Below are 14,883 nucleotides of genomic sequence, written 5' to 3'. Positions count from 1 at the left end.
TTCAACAAGATTTCACATTGGAAAATTCCGGGGAACTCTCTCAGCTAACACCGCTGTCCTGGCATAGTTCTCCAATCCTAACCCACACATAAAAAAGGGTAGTGTCTGCGATGTAAAAGCGGATGTAAGCGGATGTAAAACCCCAGTAAGAAGAAGACAAAGGAATCTTGGTCGTTTAACGTCTACATCCACAATAGTGATATCGTAGACAAGATCTAGTTATGTTTGGTGGGGGGTCATTTAGAAAGACAGACTAAGAATTATGCCGCGACTTTACCGTAAGCGATTACCAGAATGGTTCTATTGGTCGGCATTAACCATTATCTCTAATTAAATTGGTCAGTTGGTCATTCTTAACCCATTCACAAGATACTACAGCCCCATCTGACCGCTTGACCATTTACTGTTGTGTACCAGAATGGTTCATTAACCAATTAGTTTACTGTACCGTGCAAAGATTGTAAGTAAAATGGCCGACACATAAAGGAGATTCCAGACACGCTATTAAAGGAGTCAAAGCGCTCTTTGATTGATGTAAATTAAAGTGTTGACCGTCTTATCGTTGTGGGTTATCTGTGGATCGTGTTTGCTAACACTCTAACATTGATTCGATAGTATCCCCAATGATTTATGTATAATCAACGAGAGAGAGAGAGAGAGAGAGAGAGATGTGGTTTGACGTCAGTTCGATACAAACTAGACCATTTCGGGCCCACCATATAAATTCAATTCTATTTCAATAATTCGCTTGTGCGTAGGGGTCTTTAGCTACATTTGTGAGAGGAAACCGGAAGACCTAGAGAAACCCCATGAGGTTGGACAGGGGACCCCACTCTTTGTCACGTACAAGCGTGGAATCAAAACCACGTCAAGAAAACGGAAGAAGACTAACGCCTACTTTTAGACTTAAAAGGTTTAGGCCTCTTTATTTTGCTGGTGTGTTTTATGGGATGATAATTGATAATCATTCTCTAGATAAAACTTGCGTTGTGATAGAATCTATTTTGCGTTCCACTGTCGACACAGCAAGACAACAATGGAACTCCTTTTTCAAATTTAATTTCAAGAGTTAAATTAGAACGCTAACATTTATCTCAGGGTTATCTTCGAACGTTCATTTAATCTCCAACAGTTCAGTTCCACTATGTGCGAATCTTCCACTATTTTTTAGATTTAATTTCGAGGTTAAACTTTTAACGTTAACACAAATCTCTAAAAGTTCCAAGCTGTGAGAATCTCCCAATATTTTTTTCATTTAATTTCGAGGGTTAACTTCGAAGTTTACCATCTATCTGTAATAGATTATATCTTCTTTGGGCGACATTTAGCAATTGATACACATAATAAACACAAAAACATAATATGGAACACAATTCTATTTAAATTAAAGTAACTTTTCGTTGAGGGTTCCCTATACATTATCAAACAAATGATATATTATACGAGTTACACCCTTATGAGAATATTCCACTCTATTTAATATTCTTTAATTTCGAACGTTATCTATATATTTAGAAGTTTCACCCTGTGAGAATCTGTCAGTATTTATATTATAATTATATAACATCCATTTACACATGTGGTAGTATACTTTCTACACATGTTGGTATTAACAAGTTTATTTCCTCCTATAGATTTATTGTAATTTGATCCTTCAGAGGCCATCAGTTTCATCTGGTACTCATCATCGTTTAATGAACGATGTAGTTTAGTGACAACGGTCTACATGTAGAGTTCCAGATTGGGGGCACCTTGGTAAAAAATTACTACATACTAAGGTGTATACACGATTTTTATTTACAATCCATGTTAAAATTTCTTTCAAACAATACATCAAAATAAAATGATCATTAGACCTCTTGGAAAGAGAAGCCGAAAAATTGAGCAAATCTGGTTAGTAATAAACTAGATACTGGGGGAGAGAGAGATAGAGAGATAAATGGGGTTAAACGTCCACTTGACACAAACAAATATCTATACAACTTTTATGTAAATGTCAATGTGTATATGTATATAGTATTGTAGTTAACAAGGTGATTGTCAAATATGCATCCTCATAAACTAAAGTTATATGATCAAGTTTTGTTTCATTTGGAACCTCCTCATAAAAATTCCCCTACTAAACTCTCTTTGTCGTGTTGTTCATAATTCAAGCGTAACATTGAATATGTAAAAGTCATGAAAAAAATATGAATACGGCACCCCCTGACTACAACATGATAAACATTGTATTGCATGGTGTGATGTTTTAGTTAAACCCCGTAAAATATGCCAAAACATTGTTTACAGAAGACTGAAACTTTAAAAAAAATGTATGGGGGTGCCCCCCCCCCCCCGTGGGTGTGATCCTCCCACACTCTCCCTATCGCGCTACATCGGCTGCTGCACAGCCTCGTGCCTCCGGTGTCACAGATTGTCAACATTTTATATAATTTCATTTCCGGCCCCCCCCCCCCCCAATATATATATTTCACGGCTACGCCTCTGCAATGACAGCGCGCACGTGCTAACTATACGGCCATCCAGCCAACCCCCAACACCCTCACCCTCAAACTAGATACTGGGTCATACAAAGTAACTAAATATGAAGGTAATGAATACATTTTTGATAACTAAAGAGAACTTGATTTGTAGTTTTAGAGTAAAAAACCAAGATGGTGAGCTGACGTGTCTCCCATTCTGTGAGAAACTTTATCAATGTTCTATTGCTTTTATCGACAGTTGCTGCGGACCCGCTTCTGCACTAAATGACTCCAATTTGATACAAATTATTTCCATAAACTTTTAATATCGTCTTTAGGTCTTTGAGTATATAAGTTTACTCACATACACACGCTATAAAAAACAACCCCATCTATAATTTATTCAACCCAGAATATGTTTTTATTTTTGGATATGAGGTTAGTTATCTAGCGCGAAACCAGGAATAGTTCAGAAAATATGAGGAAAACCGAGGTCAAGTGGCCTGTTAACCTAGAGGTACGGGGGTTCCTCAGGATTACCACTCGCCATTGGTTCGAGACGGAAGGTCCGGCAAGGAAAGGCATCTAGTTGTTAAGAAAAATCCAAGGCTCCCTGTACATATTGGTGGTTACGTAAAAGAACCCACATCGTTTGGAAAATGAAATGGAACGGGGTTTGACGTCCTACATTTCTGCTCCGACTGGGCTAATGAAGACGCGCTTATGCCATACAGTGTACTATAAGGGAAATTTTGCCCTGACAGCGGCGCTGTGTCCTGCTCTTATATCGAATTCCAACTGCTAAGGGATGTTTTGCGTGCACGCCAATGTGTCCCAGGATCCTCGCTTTACGTCCCACCCGAAAGACTAGACAGCTGTCCTTGTCATAACGGTTGGATTTCTATGAAGAGAATATATAGGCGAAAGAAACGCCGCTGTCCTGGTAAAATTATCTCATAGCACACTGTAAGATGTGCGTCCGTCTTCATTAGCCCAGTTGGTGCAGAAAGTATGGCTTTAAACCCCATTTTATTTCTTTAAACAGTGCACACGTGATCTTCAAAGGGATGAGGGTCGCCCCCCCCCCCACACACAAACACAACTACCATTTTAATGCTCCATCCCCTTAGTGGACCCCTTTTACCCCCTCCCTTTGGCCCGCACTCTTGTAAGTGAAACAAGTATGTACCCCCGTGTAATTATTAATACGCGAATTAGTTTTTATTTTTATTTTATATGAGAATAATTTAATTAAACAATTATCTTTATGTGACATCAGGTACATCCTGTCATTTTGCTGACTAATTAAATAATAAAACGGCCATTAAATGTTGATTGTAATGTAAACTAGATTTGTAAAAATAATATTTATATATTATGTTAAAACATGGACGAAATAACCTGCATGGCATACTAAACTTACTCTGTCTGTCTACAATTAGCTCAGCTTGAGCAGACTCTAAGCTAGTTGATGATTTTAGTCATCAATTCGAGAATTGTAAGAAGTATATATTCTCAGTAGCGGATTATCAGTGAGGCTGATGAGGCTGCAGCCTCAGGCCCAAAGATTTTGTAAAAAAATTTTTTTTAGATTTGTCTGATACGATTAAAAACGCATAGACAATGAATGTTAGGGGGGTTGGGTTTAGGCCCAACGGGAATCAACATAGGCCCTGACCCGAAATTAACTAGGCCCACGCCATTTTAAATAGGCCCTATTTAAAAACTAAATAGGCCCTCCAGCAACTGCCGCCTCAGGCCTTGGTGGAGCTTAATCCGCCACTGTATATTCTGCTTTCATTTGATGAAATTGAAAAAGTTTAATTAATCTTTATGTGTATAACACATAATAATTGATGGATATGGCGGCCGTTTAGGGTAGAGATCTATTCTCTAAGTAGGGTATATAGTTCTCTGTGTGTAGAAATGAAATGAAATGGGATTTAACGTCCTACTGTTCTGCTCCTATACTGGGCCAATGAAGACGGACATACGCCATACAGTGTGCTATGAGGGAAATTTTGCCCGGGCAGCGGCACTATCGCCTACTCTTATATCGAATTCCAACTGCCAAGGGATCTTTTACGTGCATTCCAATGTATACACGGGACCTCGGTTTTTCGTCTCATCCGAAGGACTAGACAGCTGTCCTTGTCAGGCCCTCCGTCCCTCTGTGTGTAGAATATCCGCATGGCTGTCACAGAAGTTATTAAAATACTAGTATCCTATTCTTCGAATGACCTTTAGTAATTGGAACATACCGTAATCAAATACAACACTATTTATGGATAACAATTATTATATATGGTCGTTATCAAGCATATATGAACACAAATAAATAAAATTACTATAATAATTGTTATCAAACAGTGTTTTATCTGATACTAGTATTCTATTTGTTTATTTGTGGTTCGACAAAATATAATGTTCCTACGTTTATTGTCAGGGCCATAGCCAGGTTTGAGTCAAAGGGTACACATAATCAGAATGTTTTTAGAAAGTCGCCGAAGCTGGTATAAACCGTTTAACTGTAAATTATTTCCAGGAATGCCCACCGATCTTTCGTCGTGTTATATGCAAACGAAACAAAGGGTTGGCGTTATTGGTTTCTTAACTGGCAAAATGAAGCAAATGTCTGAGATATTTCATTTAGTATAGTCTGTATATACACTCATAAAGATTTTGATTAACCTTAGTCTAGTACGTAGATCTAAATAAATAGAGAAACTTTGAACCAGTGTCATCTCACTCAAATGTACATTTTGTATAGGCCTAATTTCTCAAAAAAAATTTTTTTAAAGCATAGCTTAGAAGATCTTTATTGGGAAAGTGGAGCTTGGAACCAGTGTTTACGCCCCCCCCTCCCCTCAAAAAGTAAATAAAAAAATAATATGGAATAGACCCGTCTAGTTACGTATACATGTAATTAAATAATATGCTTTCGCCTCCTTTGTTCTAGAATCATTGATACGGGTGTATTTCATTTTTCTTTGCCTCATCGTGATAATCGTAATTTTTTTATGGCGGATGGATCAGAATGTACACCAGTAAGATCATGGACCAACAGGGGCGTGTCCAGGAATAGCAGCGATGGGTCCAAACTCCAAGCGTGAGGCAACGTAAAAAAAGTGTGACGTCAGGTCTGCGGAATTACTCGGGAATTACCCGAGAGTTTGATCAAATCAGAAGCTCCTGGACTATATATCATGCATAGAATTAGTAAAAAGTCAAGATTTGATAAAACACGAATTGAACATTTCAAGGTGAACCGTAATATTAACAGTGGTCTGAAACCTGATATCAATCTAAAAGAGTTATTCCCCTTATTACCCGTTCTTTAAATTAAAGTCACTAAAGGACATGTCAACAAAATAATAAATCACCTATCTTGTGATCCGTTTTATTTTTATTAAATGGTCTGTGTTTGTGGCTCCATTTAACGGTTAGTTTTCTCCATTTATTATTCTGTTGATGTTTTACAAGCTTTCGTGAGCTGTAACATAACTAACGTGGACAGGGAAGCCAACATATGTCGCTTTATTGATTAATTTTTCTTCGACGAAGTTATTATTATAAAAAAAAGTGTTTTTTTTCTTTTGTTTTGACGAGATGCCTATTTTCGGATCTAAAGTATAATTATAAAGTGTACACTAGATTTGGATTGTCAATGATCATGTCTATAATTTTGCTTCTTTTCTTGATACTAGTCATAGTCAAACTGATTTAGTTGAATAAGATCAAAACCTGTACTCATTGATTGATGACCATCCATAAGACCATAGGCATAGATCTATACATGTTATATAATTCTGTGGAATACTGTTTATTACTGGGCTTCGTTTCTGATCCCTTTTTGAATAATTGATACAACTTTAAACGTTACTTGGTAATAAACAGGATTTGTATCCTTTTTCATAGGCATAGGATTGATTGTGTTAGTTACTGTGCATTTCTAGTTTAGTTATTAAATGCCATTGTAACATTAACACTTATCACTTTTGAAAATGACTACACAAGTAAGGATGTAATGCTATGAAATACTGTTTATTACTGGGAAACGTAATTGTATTCCATAGAATTGTGTTGTGTATTTCCAGTTAAGTTATTAAATGTCATTGAATCGTTAGTTTATTTAAACTAGAATATTGTATAATTTAAGGGCATAAAGAACTACAGGATACAAAAACAAGCCAAGTAGGCTTATATTTATTTGCTTCCTTATGGGTTGGGATTTGGGAATACATGTACAATTTCAAATGTAACATTACACTTATCATCTTCGAACATGTAGGCTACACAAGGAAAAAGTTACCACTTGTTGGCAATTAATGGAAAATAAAAACGATGTAAATTAAACAAGGTGATTTTCTGAATATAGGAATATAAAAAATGTGATGTAGAGATTCGATATGAAAATCCTTTTACCAAATTAATACATGAAGATCTGACTTTAAATTCATTTAAACTTTTTATTTAAGGGGGTGGGGCGAATGGTTTAATGCGTGCGCATTAGATCACAAGGTCTGTCATTGAGTCAAGTTGCATGGTTTTGATTCTCTGCTTGTACTTGACAAGTAGTAGGGTTGCATGTCAAACCTTGTAGGTTTCATTAGGTCCTCTGGTTTCCTCCCACTGTACGTGCAAGCAAATTATTGAAATAAAATTGAACCATATTATGGTATGTTAGTCCCCAAAATGACCTAGTTGTGTCAAGTGAACACCCTATCTCTCTATCTCTCTCTCTTTTATTTAAATAACCCACTAGGTAATTACATGGAGTTATGTAGGTCATGTCCTTTTAAAGAGACCTTGTATTAAATCAGTTACATGTACATGTAGGTCTATCAGTTTGTTTCCTTGTTTGACTAAACAAAAACCATGATTTTTATCACCACAATCAGTTATATGTCTTTATATTAATTTGTTCATAGGCCACACCAAGTCTATTGTGTGTTTTACTAAACTCTGGGGTGTTGGGTCGTCTAGTCGTCTTATACATACACTTTAGATCATAAGGTTTGTATTGAGTCAAGTGGAGTGGTTTTGATCCCAAGCATGTGCATGTCATAGGGTCACCTGCCAAGCTTTGTGGGTCTGCTCTGGGTCCTCTGATGTCCTCCCACTGCTAAAGAAGCCTATGCACAAGTGAATTATTGAAAAAAAATTGTTTGAAATCTAAGTTCTGGCAATGACCTAGTTTGTGTTGAGTGGTCATTAAACCCCATTTCATTCCCTCTCTCTTTTACAAAGCTCCAAAAGGAAAACTTGATAGAAAAACGTAACTATTTTTCTCTTAAAATCTGACAGTGTTAGTTTCGTTGGATAGAAATTTTCAATCACTTTAAAACAGAACTATAAAATCTCTTTATTTATGCCATTGATAATAAAATCATGAAATATGTGCAAGGCGAAAATAATAAAATTTGTGCATGGAGAAATCAATAAATTTATATAGCACATGTACATGTATCTTTTATTGAATTCAGCTTAATTCTTTAAATTGTTTTTTTTTTTCCTGATGGACACTAAAAAATGTATTTATTATTGTCCAGAGAAACATAAAATTAAATGATTGTGATCTTATTGTTTAATAAGAACAGTTATAAATGTGTGTATTATTATATTGTATGATTTATAAACTAACCCAACAGCTGTGTACTGTCAAATCTTTATACATGGCTAAATCTAATTATAAACCCAGCATGTGACAATAATTTAATATATACCGGTATCCTCTACATGTAGTTTATAATTGAATATATTACATATACAGCTATAGTATTACACATTCGCAACATGTAGACATAGTGCATTATTTAGGATAGTGCCACTATAGGATTTTTAGTCAAGTGGCGTGCTTTGGATCCCCAGTTTGTATGTGACAAGGAGTAGGGTCGCTTGCCTAACTTCGTTTGGTCTTGGTTCTTAAGATTTCTCCTACTGCTAAAAACCTGTATGTGCAAGCGAATTATTGAAATTAAATTGTATCATATGTGAGTCCCGAAATGACTTAGTTTGTGTTGTGGACCTCTCTCTCTCTCTCTCTCTCTCTCTCTCTCTTTAGGCCTACATGCAGCCATAGTTTACAATTTATCCTGGTACAGATGTATATATTGACTATCCCAATTAGAGATAAGTGGCGTAATTTACATGGAGGTCTGTAGCTCCTATTCAAAATTGTCAAAACGACTGCTCTGAAGATGGTCTTAAATCGCCACAGAACTAGTTGACAGTCTGTAAACAGAATTTTACAGCTATTCAAATGGTTAGAGGAGACGTGCTAGAAGGAACAATAGTTTTGGGCAATTTTCCTTTGTTCAGGTACCGAAGGGTATTATGTCAACAATCGGTTATTAGTTTGTTAAATTCTATTTTTAGATATAATGCCTCCAAAGTTTGTACGAGTTCCTGGCCGACAAGACATCAGTAGTTCCAGAGATGTAGAACGAGTAAGTTAGTTTTTAAATTAAAAAAAAAACAAGCTTGTTGTGTTAGTAAGTTCTAAAATGAACAACTATTTTTTGATAAGATGATTTTTGTAATGTTATACTGATATTCATTAATTTTCTAATAGATACGGTAGTGAAAAAAAATATTTCTATGTGTAAATTAATATTCCTTTTTTATACTCATATTTTAATGTGGTTCAACATTGCCGGCACCCTTGTCTGTCCGTCTGCCCATCGGCATAGGGGACCAATCTTAGTGTTGGGGGTGGGGGGTCTGAGGCTATTTGCCTAAAAATATTTTTTGTCACCTGAATTTTCAGAATGAATCAATCATTAACTAAATCAATGTTATTGTGTGAGGTCTTAAGTAAAAATTATAGTATTCAAAAAGTAAACCCTGAGTGATTTCATTTTACAATTATTCAATTATATTTCTATGATATGTGGTCTTATTCTCAAATGATTGTGCCCGAAAAACGGAAATACATTGCGTCTGTCACCCACATTTGTTGTTGCTACAATAAAGGCTACAATAATCCACAATATTTTTTTGAAATAAATTGATATGGATTATCTCTTGCATTGAAACGAAAAATCCTGTTGATTGTCTCTGGTTTACAATAATTTACTTCCACAGTTATTCCCTTTTGTTAACAAATGTTGTTAGAACCTTATAGGCTATAATTATGATCTGATCTATTAGCTAAAGAAGATTTGGCTGATTGTTGATGTAATTATTTGTTGCCTGGTAACCTATGTGTGTTTACTTTCAGCAAAATTTGCTAGATGGAGATTCAGACGAAGAAGATTTTTTCTACAAGTAAATTGAAATATTTTTTTTTTGATTAAAAACTAGTTCAATGCTTTATACTATACATCTGATATGGTTAAGATACATGACTTAAAGCTAGGATGATGTTTCATCTGGTTTTTGATTTAGAAGAGCCTTTGAGATGTATAAAACCAGCCAGTATTCAGTTGATTCAAATAGAAGATTACGTCAATTCACTGTTTGACACATTCAGTCCCAGCTGAACACAAAGACAGGTGTTACAAAGCAAATCCCTTTCTTTTCCTACCAAAAAATTGGATTATAATGCCTCTCGTGAACGCTTTACATCAGAAGGTCTGTCATTGTGTCAACTGATGGTGGTTTCAGTCCGAAACTTGAATGTGATAACGAGCGAGGTCTCCTGCCTAACCTCATGGGTTTTCTCTGAGTTTTCCCACTGCTAGTGAATTATTCAAATGATGTGCCATATGTTAGTCCTGAAATAAATTAATGTTTGATGAGTGGCCCTAAAACCCATCTTTTTTGCTTTTCACCATTCAATGAATTCCTGTTAGCTGAATCTGTGGTTTGAAATCATGAACACAATTGTTAAATTCTTTTTTCAGAGGTCCAAATGTCCGCACAGATTCATTACGGAATGATCCAGTTCTTGGCAGGTAATAAAAGTTCTTTACTATGGAAGCGTAATAAAAGATCTTTATTATGGAAGCGTAAGTTCTTAAAACCATTAAAAAGATTTTAGATATTTGATCAAAATATTTTTTTATAAACCCATATGTATGGTTTCCTGTGCCAATAATAGTATTTTTGGAGATTTGATCTGATCATTTGAAACCAGGTAGTTGAATCATGTTGCCATAGAAACCTTGTAGTAGAATCATGTGATGTTGTAGAAACCTGGTGGTAGAATCATGTGATGCTGTAGAAACCTTGTAATTGAATCATGTGTTTCAATAGAAACCTTGTAGTTGAATCATGTATTTCCATAGAAACCTGGTAGTTGAATCCTGTGTTGTCATAGGAACCTGGTAGTTGAATCATATGTTGTCATAGGAACCGGGTAGTTGAATCATGTCTTGTCATAGAAACCTGGTATAATTTCTGTCTCTGTTTATCCCTTCCCCTGTGTATAATTTCTGTCTCTGTTTATCGTTACACCTGTGTATAATTTCTGTCGCTGTTTATCCCTACCCCTGTGAAGTGTATAATTTCTAAATGTGTATATTTTGTGTGGATAAAGGTTGAAAGATCAAGTGAATGATGTTGTGGATGTGATGAAGAGTAATGTCAGTAAAGTCATAGATCGTGGAGACAGACTGGAAGACCTACAAGACAAGTCCGATGATCTCGCCAATAATTCTGATATGTTCCGTACCAGAGCCAAAGGTTTGCATAAATCCATGTGGTGGAAAAATTGCAGAGTGAGTATCAAAGTTTAATTTTAATTACAAAAACCCTAAAGAATCCAGGACAACAAGCATCAATGACTTAATTAAATTTTATACATTTCAAGAGAAAACAGTATGACTGAAAATATTAAATGAATGAAAATGGGTTTAACATCCTACTGTTCTGTACAAATTGGGTTAATAAAGAAGGGTGTAAGCCTGGACTCCAATGTCGTGGGTTTTCTCCGGGTCCTCCGGTTCCCCCCACTGCTAACGACCCCTATGCGCAAGTGAATTATTATGAAATTGAACCATTTGTGTGTGTGTCTCTCTCTCTGTCTCTGTGCATTATTGCCTATCCTTCATCCAATTCCAACTATCAAGGGTTCTTTTACCTGTACATCAAAGTGTTCACAGGGCCTTGGTTATTTTAACCGTCCGAACAATTAGATGCTGTTCCCTGCCAACCACTGACAAGGGGAAACCACTCCAGCCAGCACAACTGACAATGGGAAACCACTCTGACCTGCACCACTGATGAGAGGTAACCACTCTGTCTTGCACCACTGACAAAGAGAAACGAGGCTGTAAACTTCAATAACTATATAGTCTTTAAAAACTTTTATTATGCCATCTCTTTCCTCTAAGCAACTCCTTTCACTCCCGCCATATTCTCACTTCCTCTTGTGCATGCATACACCTCTCAAGCAGACGACATATACTCAAACAGTTATAAATGTAAACACTTATACATGTAAACAATACAGTTGGCAAGGTAAACACATGCTGTACCACTGACAAGGGGACACCACTCTGACCTGCACCACTCAAGAGTGGACACCACTCTAGCCTGCACCACGGACAAGGGGAAACCATGCGGCACCACTGACAAGGGGACACAAATGAATTGAATTGTCTATGCCTCCTGTTAATAGAAAACAATTTTTTAAAAAGTAACCAGTAATATGTCTGATCGTAAGCTTATTAACTTCTAACGATTCTCTACTGCAAGATATTAAAGAAATAATTTGTTGATCATTAAAACTAATAAAAAAAAGACCAATAAAATTTGTTGAATTACGGTAGATTAATTGATATTTGTGTGTATTTTATTTTTAGATGAAGCTGATTTTAGCCGCCATTATCATTATTCTACTGGCTATTATTATCAGTAAGTGATATAAATTTGTTTTCATATCAGGAAATAAGTTGAAAATAAGGTTTGACATTCTTATAGGGTTTGACGTTCTAATAGGGTTTGACGTTCTAATGGGGTTTGACGTTCTAATGGGGTTTGACATTCTAAGGAGGTTTGACATGCTACTTTTATACACCAACCGACCTTATTGAATTTGGGAATATGCCAGACAGTGCGTTATGGGGGAAATCTTGCTCAGAGAGCGTTATTTCTGCTTACTCTTCAACAAATTCCAACAATCAAGTACATGCCAGCTTGTATACGCAAACTCATATTTTCTTTCCTTCTCAGGCCGATCATCCTGCATTACTGACATATCTTAGCGTACTGTTATTTGAAATAATGGTACAGGCACTGTGTCAATCATACATTATTCATAGAAGATGGTGTAAAATATTGGACTCGTACATTTCATAGAAACTTATGTGTGTAATATTGTATCTGTATTTCAAGTAGTTGGATGGTCCAGTGGTCTAACGCATGCACGTTAAATCACAAGGTCTGTCATTGAGTCATGTCGCGTGGTTTTGATTCCCTGCTTGAAAGTGACAAGGAGTAGGGTCGCCTGTCCAACCTTGTGGGTTTTCTCTGGGTCCTCTGTTTCCTCCTTCCACTGCTAAAGACCCCTAATCGCAAGCGAATTATTGAAATAAAATTGAAAAATATGTTAGTCCCGAAATAACATAGTTTGTGTCGAGTGGACATTAATCCCGATTTCCCCTCTTTCTCTCTGTTTAAAGGTTACGAGCGAGAAATTGAGTAATATATTGATAAAAGATGCTGTGTCAATATATTGCTTAAAAAACCATGTATTGATTTTTATCTTAGCTAAATTCTAAATCAATTCAATAATTTTTATTTATTTTTTTTTTCAGTTCCTATAATCCTACATTATCAGCAATAAAACACCGCCTATTATTGACGGATTGATATCACCGACTTCACATGGTGGAGTATCACCGACTATTCTAGAAACATTTCTTATCACACTAATAACAAATGAATATAATTCAATTCTATATACATTGCTTATTGCATTTACGAAAATGGGAGAGTCTATTGTCAGTTGGGTTGGGGAGGTAGGAATATCCTATAAACCAAGTCAAAACACCACAGGTAAACCAGAACCTAATCTTGATTTTCCAATAGACAAGTTAGTACGAGTAGTAGGGGTAGGTAGCTCTTACCCAACAGATAAATTTTCCATAGGGAAATGACCTCACCCCCAACCAGCCTGATCTCGTAATCCTCTCCTCCCTCTCTCCTACCAACCTGATCTACTCCCCAATCAACTTAATCTCCTCCCCAATCAGTCTGAACATAGACAACAAAAGTCAACAAATTGGTTGAACATTAACCAGGCTTGTCCATCTAAAGGATTATAACCCTATAGGCACATTCTACAAGATGGAGGAGGTTACAGTGATGCCAGCACTTCTGTTAATAAAATCAATTAAGTGTGTGACAAGGAGTTTAGTCTATGATTATGTTTTGTATAATTCCTATATTTGATCATATGACTATCTATAATTTGTATATTTGGTAAATATTATATGTATGTTATGTAATTATGATATTATTGACAAACTTACTTTAATCACGGCCTCTTTGCAAAAAGCAAAGGTGGAACTTAATACACACCTGCTAATTGGAAATCACCGGTGCAACTTAATATACACACCTGTTAATTGGAAATCTTAGTAAAGTGGCATGCAGAGAGAGGGGGGGGGGGGAGGGGGAAGTCATCCAATCAAAGAGTGAAATTAAATAAAGTTTTGAAATTTGAAATTAACTTTGTTCAAAAAGTTGTAGTACTTAATTTAAAGAAAGAGATTATTTGATATGTTTTGACATATTTCTCACAGTCCGTAGTACTAGACAGAATACTTTAGTCTTAGCGGGGGTTGGAGGAGTATACCTTCAAGGAGCTGGCTCCAGTCATCACCAAATCTCTGCAAACTACTGTAGTAAACGGTGTATATTCTTATTTTATGGTTGCTTTGTGCAAGGAGGCCTGATGTATGAATATGGTTTTATGTTTTGCTGTTTTGTATATATTTAATAACAGATATTCAGGGCTGTATTTATGCTTATACATACTGTACATATATTTCATGTAACATAAATGTAATGGGCTGTATATATGCCAGTGCAGCTGGACGCTTTAATTTTTATACGCCCACATTTTCATGTGGACGTATTATGCCGTCGCCCCTGTCCGTCCGTTCGTCCGGAGGTCCGTCCGTCCGTCCACAATTGTTTGTGGACTCTCTACAGGTCACAATTCTTATCCGGTTTTGACGAAACTTGAAATATAGGTTTATCCCCAAAAGATCTCGGCTGCTTTCAATATTGGCATGTATCGGATCGAAACTTCATGGATTATGGCCCCTGATTGTACGAAAAATCACGTTTTTAGCTTGTGGACCCTATAGAGGTCACAATTTTTATCCGATTTTGTTGAAACTTGAAATGTAAGTTTATAACCCAAAGATCTCGTTTCCTGTCGATATTCGCGCATATCGGACCGTAACTTCCTGAATTATGGCCCCTGATTGTACGAAAAATCGCGTTTTTAGCTTGTGGACCCTAT

The sequence above is a fragment of the Patella vulgata genome, chromosome 1 (assembly GCF_932274485.2).
Source record: "Patella vulgata chromosome 1, xgPatVulg1.2, whole genome shotgun sequence".
NCBI classification, from domain to species: domain Eukaryota; kingdom Metazoa; phylum Mollusca; class Gastropoda; family Patellidae; genus Patella; species Patella vulgata.
This window is presented reverse-complemented; position numbering follows the sequence as displayed.